Source organism: Rhinolophus sinicus, linkage group LG10, assembly GCF_036562045.2.
Source record: "Rhinolophus sinicus isolate RSC01 linkage group LG10, ASM3656204v1, whole genome shotgun sequence".
Taxonomy (NCBI): domain Eukaryota; kingdom Metazoa; phylum Chordata; class Mammalia; order Chiroptera; family Rhinolophidae; genus Rhinolophus; species Rhinolophus sinicus.
Genome location: NC_133759.1, coordinates 35,915,849 through 35,926,246, shown reverse-complemented (window position 1 = coordinate 35,926,246; position 10,398 = coordinate 35,915,849). Strand labels below are relative to the sequence as shown.

Below are 10,398 nucleotides of genomic sequence, written 5' to 3'. Positions count from 1 at the left end.
GGTCCTACCAATAAAGAATTTTTCTACATCCCACATGACTTTTGAATATTTTAGCAGTTTAAAAATTTATTTATAGAGGGAGATCCAAAATGGCAGAGTAGTTTAACATGGTACCTGCTTCCTTCCATAAACAAATTAAAATTACAACTAAATTATAGAACAATCAACCTAGAGAACCATCTGAGTCTGGCTTCACAGAAGTTTTATAATTAAAGATATAAAGAAAAAGCCACTTCGAGACTGGTAGGAGAGGCAGAGACGTGGAACTGGCTAACTCCAAACCTCCATGTGGTAGTTGAGAACTGGGAGGGATATCTTGGCCATGGAGGTTCTTCCCAGAGGAGTAAGGGAACCCAGCACCACACCAGTTTCACCAGCACAGAGTACTGGTGCTGGGGAAAGGAGCCCTCATAACACCTGGCTGTAAATAACAGTAGGGATTCTTACCATTCAGGTGGGATGGAAGGCAGCAGCAAACCCAGGTGTCCTCTTAAAGGGCCGGAGCACAGACTCTCTTACTCCTAGGCACTCACCTTGGGCTCCAATGGAGGGCAGTTGCTCAGGAGATGTCAAAGACATGTGAGGGGCAGACTGAGTTGTGTAGCTTCAGGACAGGGGTTAGAGGACAGTCAGCATTTTCCTTGTGGGGGGAGTCCTCCTCCCTTGCAGCTGGCAGACTGGTGCCATCTTTCCTATGTTGAGCCCTCCCCCTACGCTTACGGCCAAATCTGAATCTGATTGGTGTGATGAGTGCCATAGCTCCACCCTGCTGACTCACTGGGACTCCACCCCACCCAACACTCCCAATATCAAAGGCACTTTCTCCAAGAGCAGCCAGCCACACCCTCACTGCACTCTTTGTTGAAAAACTATCAGAGTCCTACAGACCCCAGGTGGGCGGTGACTGGCCTCAGTGTGCTCTGAGACTTTTGCTGAGTAGCTTCAAGCTCAGCACTGGCACCAAACCAGAATTTACATTAACCTGGTGACCACAGCTCTTCCCACTTTAATGACTCCCTGAGACCCTGCCTCACCCAACTTGCATACCCCATGAGGCTTTATCAGTGGCTGAAACTTAAGGGAGCTGGCAGGTGGCAACAGACCTCGGGGTGTCCCGGCATTTTGCAGAGCTACCCCAGGCCTGGTGCTGGTGGCAGATGCCCTCGGTTCACAGCGTGGCCTCTCCCACGCACCTCCAGGGTTAGCACAGGCAGTGAACAACCATGGATCACTTTGTAGCTCTTACCAGGTGGTCCGGGGTGGTCACAGGCAGTGGAAGACGTAGGCCTGCTCCGGAACTCCTCACAAGAGGACCCAGAACCAACATACTTGGAGGTTGGCTTCAGACCACAACAGAGCACTGCCCAATTAGCCCCACAAGCGGCACAACCAAAGGATGGTCTCAACAGGCACCAGAGCCCCCTGGGGTGAGTCCCATTCAGTGGGGTAAGCCCTCCTTCACAGCAGCCTGTAAGCTGTGGACATGGCAAAACCCCACAGCGAATCAGCCTGAGAGTCAATCCCACACAACGACATGCCAATAGCAATCAAGGCTCAACTATCACAGGAGGGCACATACAATCCACACAAGGGACACTCCTGGAGCACCTGGTGCATGTGAGCTTTGCCATTCTAATTATAATATGTCTTGGTGTGGGCCTGTTTGGGTTCTTCTTGTTTGGGATGCTCTGCACTTCCTTTCCTTCATCAGGTTAGGAAAGTTTTCAGTCATTATTTCTTCAAATACATTCTCAATCCCTTACTTTCTCTGTTCTCCTTCTGGTACCTCTGTAATGTGAATGTTGTTACACTTGATGTTGTCCCAGAGGTCTCTTAAACTATCCTCATTTGTTTGGAGTCTTTTTTCTTTTTGCTGTTCCAATTGGATGTTTTCCGCTACCTTGCCACAGGGTCCCACAGGGCACCTACTACATAAGGTCACTTGGCCAAGACTAGGAGACATAGTAGATCTACGTAATACATAGAACAAAGAGAGAGGCAGCCAAAATGAAGAGAAAAGAAAAATACATCCCAAACGAAAGAACAGGAGAAAATTCCAGAAAAAGAACTAAACAAAATGGAGGCAAGCAACCTACCAGAGACAGAGTTTAAAACAACGGTTATAAGGATACTCAAGGAATTTAGTGAGATCTTCAACAAAGAGATAGCAAGCATAAAAAAGGACGTAGAAACGATTAAAAGGAACTAGTCAGAAGTGAAGAATACATTAATTGAAATGAAGAATACTCTAGAAGGAATTACCAGCAGACTAGATTTGGAACACCAGTAACAGAAAACACCCAAAACTTATACCAGACAAAATAGGCTTTAAAACAAAGACTATAACAAGAGACAAAGAAGGACCCAGTAATCCCACTTCAGTGTATTTATCTGCAGAAACCCAAGTACCACTTTGAGGGGACATATGCATCCATATGTTCATTGCAGCATTGTTTACAATGACCAAGATGTGGACACAGCTTGGGTGTCTGGAGATAGAAGAATGGATAAAAAGGAAGTGGTGCATATATAATGAAATATTGCTCAGCCAGAGAAGGAAATGCATTCTCGCCATCTGCAGCTGCATAGATGGACCTGGAATGTACTGTGCTGAGTGGAGTGTATGACAGAAAGACAGATGCAATTGTGATTCTTTTTGATATGTAGAATCTAAAGAACAAAATAAACAAACAAAACAGATACAAACTCATAGATACAGGGAACATATTGATGATTGCCAGATGGGAGGGGATTTGGGGATGAGTGGAAAAGGGGAAGGGATTAAGAAGTACAAATTGGTTTTTACAAAGTAGTCATGGGGATGTAGAATATAGCATAAGGATTATAGTCAATAATATTGTAATAATTATGTATGTTGTCATTTGATACTAGATTTGTTGGAGTGATAGATGGGAGGGAATTGGGGCAGGGTGAAAATTTTAATTTTTTTTAAAATTATTGTTTAAATTTATTGGGGTGACAATTGTTAGTAAAATTACATAGATATCAGGTGTACAATTCTGTATTACATCATCTATAAGTCCCATTGTGTGTTCACCATTCAGAGTCAGTTCTCCTTCCATCACCATATATTTGATCTCCTTTTCCCTCTTCTTCCACCACCCCCTCCCCCCTTACCTTCTGGTATACACTAAACTGTTGCCTGTGTTTATGAGTTTTTATTTCTTTGTTTGTTTGTCTTGTTCCTTTGTTGTTTTCAGTTTTATGTCCCGCATATGAGTGAAGCCATATAGTTCTTGACTTTTTCTGTCTGACTAATTTTTCTTAGCATAATAATTTCAAGATCCATCCAAGTTGTCACAAATGGCAATATTTCATCTTTTCTTATGGCCAAGTAGTATTCTTTTGTGTATATATACATCTTCTTTATCCAATCATCTATTGAAGGACACTTTTGTTGTTTCCATGTCTTGGCCACCATAAACAATGCTGCAAGAACATTGAAGTACATATATCTTTACAGATAAATGTTTCAGATTTTGGGGGTAGATACCTAGGAGAGGGATTGCTGGGTCATATGGTAATTCAATTCTTAATTTTTTGAGGAACCTCTATACTGTTTTCCACAGTGGCTGTACCAATTTACATTCCCACTAACATGTGTGAGTGTTTTCCTCCACAGCCTCTTTAACACTTGTTATTATTTGTCTTGTTGATGATAGCCATTCTAACAGGTGTGAGGTGGTATCTCATTGTGGTTTTTATTTGCATTTCCCTAATAGCTAGTGAAGTTGAGCATTTTTTCATATATCTGCTGGCTATTTGTATGTCTTCTTAGAGAAGTGTCTTTTCAGATCCTTTGCCCATTTTTTAATTTGATTGTTTATTTTTTTGTTCTTGAGTTGTATGAGTTCTTTATATGCTTTGGATATTAGCCCCTTATTGGAGGCATTCTTTGTAAACATCTTCTCCCATTCAGTTGGTTGCCTCTTTGTTTTATTGATAGGGGGTTGTTTTTTGCTGTTGTTGGTTTTTTTTGGTGGGGGGGTTCGTTCGTTGGTTGGTTGGTTTGCTGTGCAGAAGATTTTTAGTTTGATATAGTCCCATTCATTTATTTTACTTTTACTTCCCTTGCCTTTGAGGTCAAATTCACAAAATCCTCTTTGAACCCGAGGTCCATAAGTTTAGTACCTATGCTTTCTTCTATATAGTTTACTGTTTCAGGTCTTATGTTTATGTCTTTCATCCATTTTGAGTTAATTTTAGTATATGGTGACAGATTGTTTACAGAAATATTTGCAGATAAAATGCTATGATTTTCTTTGAAATAACCAAGGTGGTAGAGTAGGTCAGTTAGAGATGAAAATAATGCATCGTGTACTAACAATGACTGAAGCTGGATGATCGCTACATCAGGCTCATTTTACTATTCTCTCAGCTGGTGGACATTTTCTGTACTAGAGAGGTTGAATTAAAGGAAAAGGGAGCCTGCTCCTTCCAATGAGGTTGAAAACCACTGGTTAATTAATGGTGAATTGTATGTCCAGTTTCCTTTAGGGTTAATATGTTTAAGTTAAAAAAAGAATTAACTCCTTTTGTTTATGTTCTTTTGTGTCTTCCCTTCAATGAACACAGCAGACTGTGCATGATGGGGCAGAACGTTCACTTAGAGAAGGGTAGGGATAGTGGGGATAGAAGGGACTGGGAACAATGTAGGGTGTGACAGGAAACTTAGTAAATATCAATTGTCCCACTATACTACTTTCAGCATCTCAAAAGAACTCTCCTGCAGACAGCAGCAACTTCACCAGTATGAAGTATTTCAGACTAGCAGCATTATTGACAAGTCACAAAGGGTCAGCCTCTGCCACCGCTCCCAACCAGACCTCCTTCTAGCCCCAAGTTTCTCTTCCCTTCCACTTGTTTCTAATTCAGTTTCTCAAAGATAGGAACTACTCTATGTGTGGCATTCATATATGAGCATGTCCTGGGTGCCAGGCTGCATGCTGGAGGGGGTAGAGAACAAGCTAGATGACATTTACCTCTGGAAACACCAGCCTAGTCAGGACGAGGTGAAGCAAAAGAGCAACCAGTGATTGGGACAAAGGCAGAAACACTGTCTAGTAAGGTGCTGAAGCTTCTGCAGAGCAACCCTTGCCAGGAGCTTCCTCTAGGCTCTGCGACCTGCTCAACCTCTTCCAGGGGCTAAAATTGAATTCCGTTTAATTCAGTGACTATTTTCTGAATACCTACCCTAATGAGGCACCGCCTTTTCTGAAATAGTCTTCCCAAGAGCCACCAGTTTTAACTTTCCCTGGTTTCATCTCTCTAATCCATCTCAGTTTTGTTATTTGTTTTTGAACATGTACTCCAGACAGATCAACACTGTAAACTGTCTCTAGCCTAATACAGCTGGCTTCCAGACTATCTGGTCCATTTCAAAGTAACATTTGAAAAACTGGATAAACTTGGTTTAAAAAAGCGCAAAGAGCATAGTCTGGAGGAAAGCCTCTCCGTCTGGCCCTCTCTCTGCTCACCTTCCTTGCCCAGAGGCTTCTCTTCCCATGGGCTTTACAATGGCCCTATACTCTCCAGGCCTGGAGGAAAAACTCTTAGTAGACTCAGCTTTAATGATACTCGGGTCTTCTTCAGTTGCCCTCTCAGGGACAGGGCATTTTGGAAGAGACAGAAAGTTCCTTGATGCCTCCAGCTTCTCCAGTTTAGTAGACCCGTGGCCTCACTTTCTTTTTTCCCCAGGGCAGAGCACATGGTTATCAGAACCCATCTCACCAAGCCTTTTAGTCTTGCTTCCTGCCCTTCAATGGTGCCCGCCCTGCAAACCTCAGCCCCTAATTAGTCCTACCACTTGCCTGAAGCCTGACCCCCTCCAAGTCAATGGTCTCCCCCTTTCTGGTCTGCACTCCTAGGACTGGTCCCCTCCTTGACCTATTCCATCAGCAGCTTCCCTCACCTACTCCTTTTAGCAGAAAGCATCACCTTCCTAGATGAGAAAATGGAGCTAACTGGGAGTGAATTAGCTCAATGCCCAGCTCCAGTACCTACACATCCAGGCAGACATGAGGTGCCCTTCCTTCTGTGGAAAGTTCGCCCCCTCCTCAGACCTGGGTCTGACCCTCACCTCCAGGACCCTTCCTCCTGTTCATCTTTCACATCTCCAGCTGCACTTGAAGGTTCTATTCTCTCTGTGCCCTTTTCCAGGCTCCTCTCATGCCCTGCTTCTCCCTTGGGCTCCCCTCATCTCTTCCCTCTCTCTTCAGTCAGTCAGACTCTCCATTTGTCTTCACCCCTTTGCTTCCCATTTACACTTAAGCCTGCTTTCTGCCGCCATCACATCACAGAACTGCTCTCACAGAGCACACCAATGGCCTCAACAGCCAAATCCCACAGGTGATTTCCAGGCCTGACTGAAGACAGGGGAGCTGCCTGCCAAGCTTCAAGCTGTTTTCTTGCAGTGCCCCACATTTCCTCACCTGCCGCCCTCTTACTCTCCTTCCTTTTAAAAGCTTTCCCTGAACCCCCAGGTTCTCTATGTGCCCCTCCTCTGGCTCTCACAAAACTGGCACTCACCCCTCATCTTAACATTTACTATATGTGTTTTTAAAATATTCCCTGGAAGGCAGAGACCAGGTCTCATTGGCCCATGTTCCTCCAGGGGCCAGCCCAGGGTCTGACACAAGATAAGTCAGGTGTTTGCTGGGCTGAGCGGAATGTCTAAGGCAACATACCCCCAAATGCCCGGACTTGCTCTGGACACTTTGTGGTGACAGTCACAAGTTTCTGTCAAAACTGAATATTCACACTGTGGAACTGGCACATGAGAGATGTCCCTTCAGGCTTCAGGAGTCCCCTCAACCTGATCAACTGACCTAAGAGACTTTGGGGAAAATGAGTCAAGTCCCCATCTGTATGCAGGTGACACTGCAAACAGCTTGAGACCCCACCTCCACATACACACTCACCAAAGGGGTGTGTGTGTGTGTGTGTGTGTGTGTGTGTGTGTAGGCAAGGAAGTTTGGGGCAAGCTCCTTTAGACCATATGTAAAAGAGCATAATAGACCCATCAATTCCCTCTGCTTGTGCCTGACGTTTGAGAGTGAAAACCATGTGTTGTATTTTCCTCCACCACGTATGCCTCCTCCACCATCAAGGGTCAAGGGGACATAAGCAATCCAGGGCAGGGGCTTTTTTCTCTCTCTAAATGCTCTCAGCACGTTGTTTGCTCCTTGCTCGGAAGAGGCACTCATAAATAAAATAAAATTTTAAATAAAAATCATAAAAATTTAAACCTCATTGGTGTTTTTTTCCTAACAGTCTGAATTTTCAAGGAATAAAATCATACATAGCTTCTGATTAGTGGTTAATGAGAGACGATTCACAATTCTTTCCTGCATTAAAATTGTACTTTAAAATGCAAAATTAGTCAACTCTCTCACTTGGGGAGCAAGGGGGGTTTCTGGAATCCGACCAAGTCTGCCTTTCTCAGTACATTTCCCTGCTAGCGATGCTCTTAGGAATCAAATGTGGTTTATTTCATTTTAAGTCGCTTTTTTTCAATTCAGGAAAATGAATGTTAGAGCCAGATAAGAAACTATAGTCTGCTTTCAAGAAGGTTACAAGAAAACTGCATCTTGCATTACTAATCCTTTATCTTCATGTTAACAAAAAGATTACTGACACATTTTTGAATGAAAGAAAATAAAATAGCAAATGCATCTTAGGAAATGTGTAACTTTCATGCAACACACAAATCAGTTGTTAAATATTTTTTAAATGAAGGGAAATGCATAATAAATTTTTTCTTTGGAAGTAAAGAAACCAACTTTTGAAGATAGGAGGGAAGAAAAGAAAACTAGGATTGGGAATCATTCTTTCACAGAACGTAGGATATGAATTAAATGATTGTACCTATAACTTCTTAATAGATAACATGTTTCTTAAAAATGATTTCATTGGCTCAAGTAAGAGTTGTTTTGTGAAGAGAAATATTCAGAGGCTGCCTCTGTGCTTCTCTCCTGCAAGGTCAGACTCCATTTCCCAGAGTCCCCTGAGGAAGTTTCTGGAAGACTGAAGCCAACCAGGTACATTTACCCAAGAACCTCAAGAACAACACCAGGGGCAAAGAGATGACTTCAACCAATCAGCAGTGCTGACCAAACCCACCCCACAACATGGAGTCAGGTGAGGACCACCATTTTGGCAGCAGACAGAACTACACTCAATCTCAGCCATGCCACTCACAAACTGGTGCCTTCAGCAAGTTTTTCTAACCTCTCTGTGCTTCAGTCTCCTCCTCATTTATAAAATGGAGATAGCAATAGACCTGCCTCAGAGAATTAAATGAGTTAATAGTTGTGCTTAGAACAATGCCCAGCACCCAGTAAGTATTATATAAGTATTTGGTAGATTAAATAAATAAATATTGAGGAAAAACAACTGCCAACAATAAAAGATGGTTACTATTTTTGAGGAAGGAAAAGAGAGCCTGAGAGTTGCAGATTACAGAATGGAGGGAGGATGGAATGGGATTGGCACCTCCCCAAAAGATGACACACGCCACTGACAGAATTCAGAAGATCTGGAGGGGCACCTGGCTGAGGGTTTTGTTTTTCTTTAGAAGTGGTGAAAGTTGCTTAATTCCACTTTAAAAGTTCATTTTTCAGCAATGGCATGATAATAACCTGGTAATGAGAAGAAACACTCATTTATATCAAAGTTGTTCTAAATACTTTCTAGTGTAATCTCATTTGATCTTATAACAACTCTGCGAGGTAGATATTAATATCATTCCCATTTTCCAGATGAGGCAACTGGGGCACAGAGCATGTAAGTAACTTTCCCAAGGCTGGTAAGCAAGTTATAAGATCTCATTACCAAATATCTGTGTGACAATTTGTCACTTACTTAAGCTTTCACATGCATTACCTCATTTAACAAATCTGAAGCAAATGTTCTTATTCCTATGTTACAGATGAAACTCAAAATAACTATGAAATATTTGTTAGCATGTATCTTGGAAAAATACAGTATGTTCTTCTACAATTCATGTTTCTGTAATGCAAGACTGGAAAATAGATGAACAATGTTAATTTAAATCAGAAATCACGTTAGTTCATGTATAATTTTTGCCAACATTTTAACATTTTGCACCTAATGTAGCAAGCTGGGAAGAAATATGGTACTCTATACAATGCTCATTATCCATCCAAAGTTCTTTCTAGGTCAGTTAGGCTACTCGCTCTGTCTCAGATGTGCTATTACACAATTCTACCCAGCCTTTATTTTCCCTTTGTCTCTGAAACTCATTGGCCTCAATACTTCCTTACCATTATGCATTTTTTAAAGGGAAGGTCCAGATTTACTGCAATATTTTTCAACTGTCAGGGATTTAACATGTCTTTTTTACTGGGCTAATATTTTTACTAGGATTGCAACTGGTTTTCAGTGTTCTGGTGGCAATGTTTTGAGTGATCTGTTTCTCACCCTATTTTCCCACAATCCCTGTTACTTCTGGTGTGTGAGTTTGTAAAATGTGGAGTTTTTCAGAAATATTCATATAACATCATTGCAGAAATGCCTGTATAAGACAAAGTGCTTGAATTGATGCACCATTATATTTTGTATATATGTTGTATTCTAATCAACAATAGTAGTACATAAATTCTGTGGTTCAGTGCCTTTTTGTTTGTTTGTTTGTTTTTTGTGAGGGCGCAGCTCACAGTGACCCATGCAGGGATCAAACCAGCAACCTTGGTGTTAACAGCACCACACTCTAACCAACTGAGCTAACCAGCCACCCCCTGTGGTTCAGTTTTTACTGATGAGATGGCCAACAAAGCAATGTTCAGATTCTTTAATTAGGCCAGAAAATAGATCAAAATGAAAGGCTGATCCCTTTCCCCTGCCAGATCTAATTCTGCCTTTGTGCCATCTCAGTTTCTGCTCCTCAAAGAAGGGGATAGTGATCTGAGTCATCATGAGTTCAGATATTGATTAGGCCTTCATTACCATGGCTGAAGACATTGAGCTGCACTCACTTTCCTGAGTCCTCCTCCTCTTGATGCAGAAGAATCAGAAATCTTGTCAGGGCCACGAAGGAGTTGATTCTCTTGCCTCTTCTATCCTCACACACACAGCTGGAGGAGAAAGGTAAGTCCCCACCTGCTCTGCAGATCTGACCATATTCATCCCTTAACACCTCTTCCACTTCATTCCTCCATGTAGCCAACCAGAGGGTAGTAAGAATTCCAAAATTCTCATTCTTAGAAGAGATGAGAGAACCCACTGAGATCTCAAACCAATGAAATATGCTTCAACCTAGTCTTTTCCAGAGAACGCTGCATGGAAATATCAGCCTCTTGTGCTGTCTTGAGAAACGGATATGGGTTGGAGGGGGACCGAGGGGGTTATTAGTCAAGG

At 42.3% G+C, this 10,398-nt stretch overlaps 1 non-coding gene across 1 annotated transcript; it reads right to left on the bottom strand.

Annotated features, from left to right (window-relative positions):
- Positions 1-9,700: 9,700 nt before the first annotated feature.
- TRNAN-GUU (transfer RNA asparagine (anticodon GUU)) lies at positions 9,701-9,774 on the bottom strand. The gene has a single exon. It is a non-coding gene; the product is annotated as a tRNA-Asn (tRNA).
- Between the last annotated feature and the right edge of the window lie 624 nt (positions 9,775-10,398).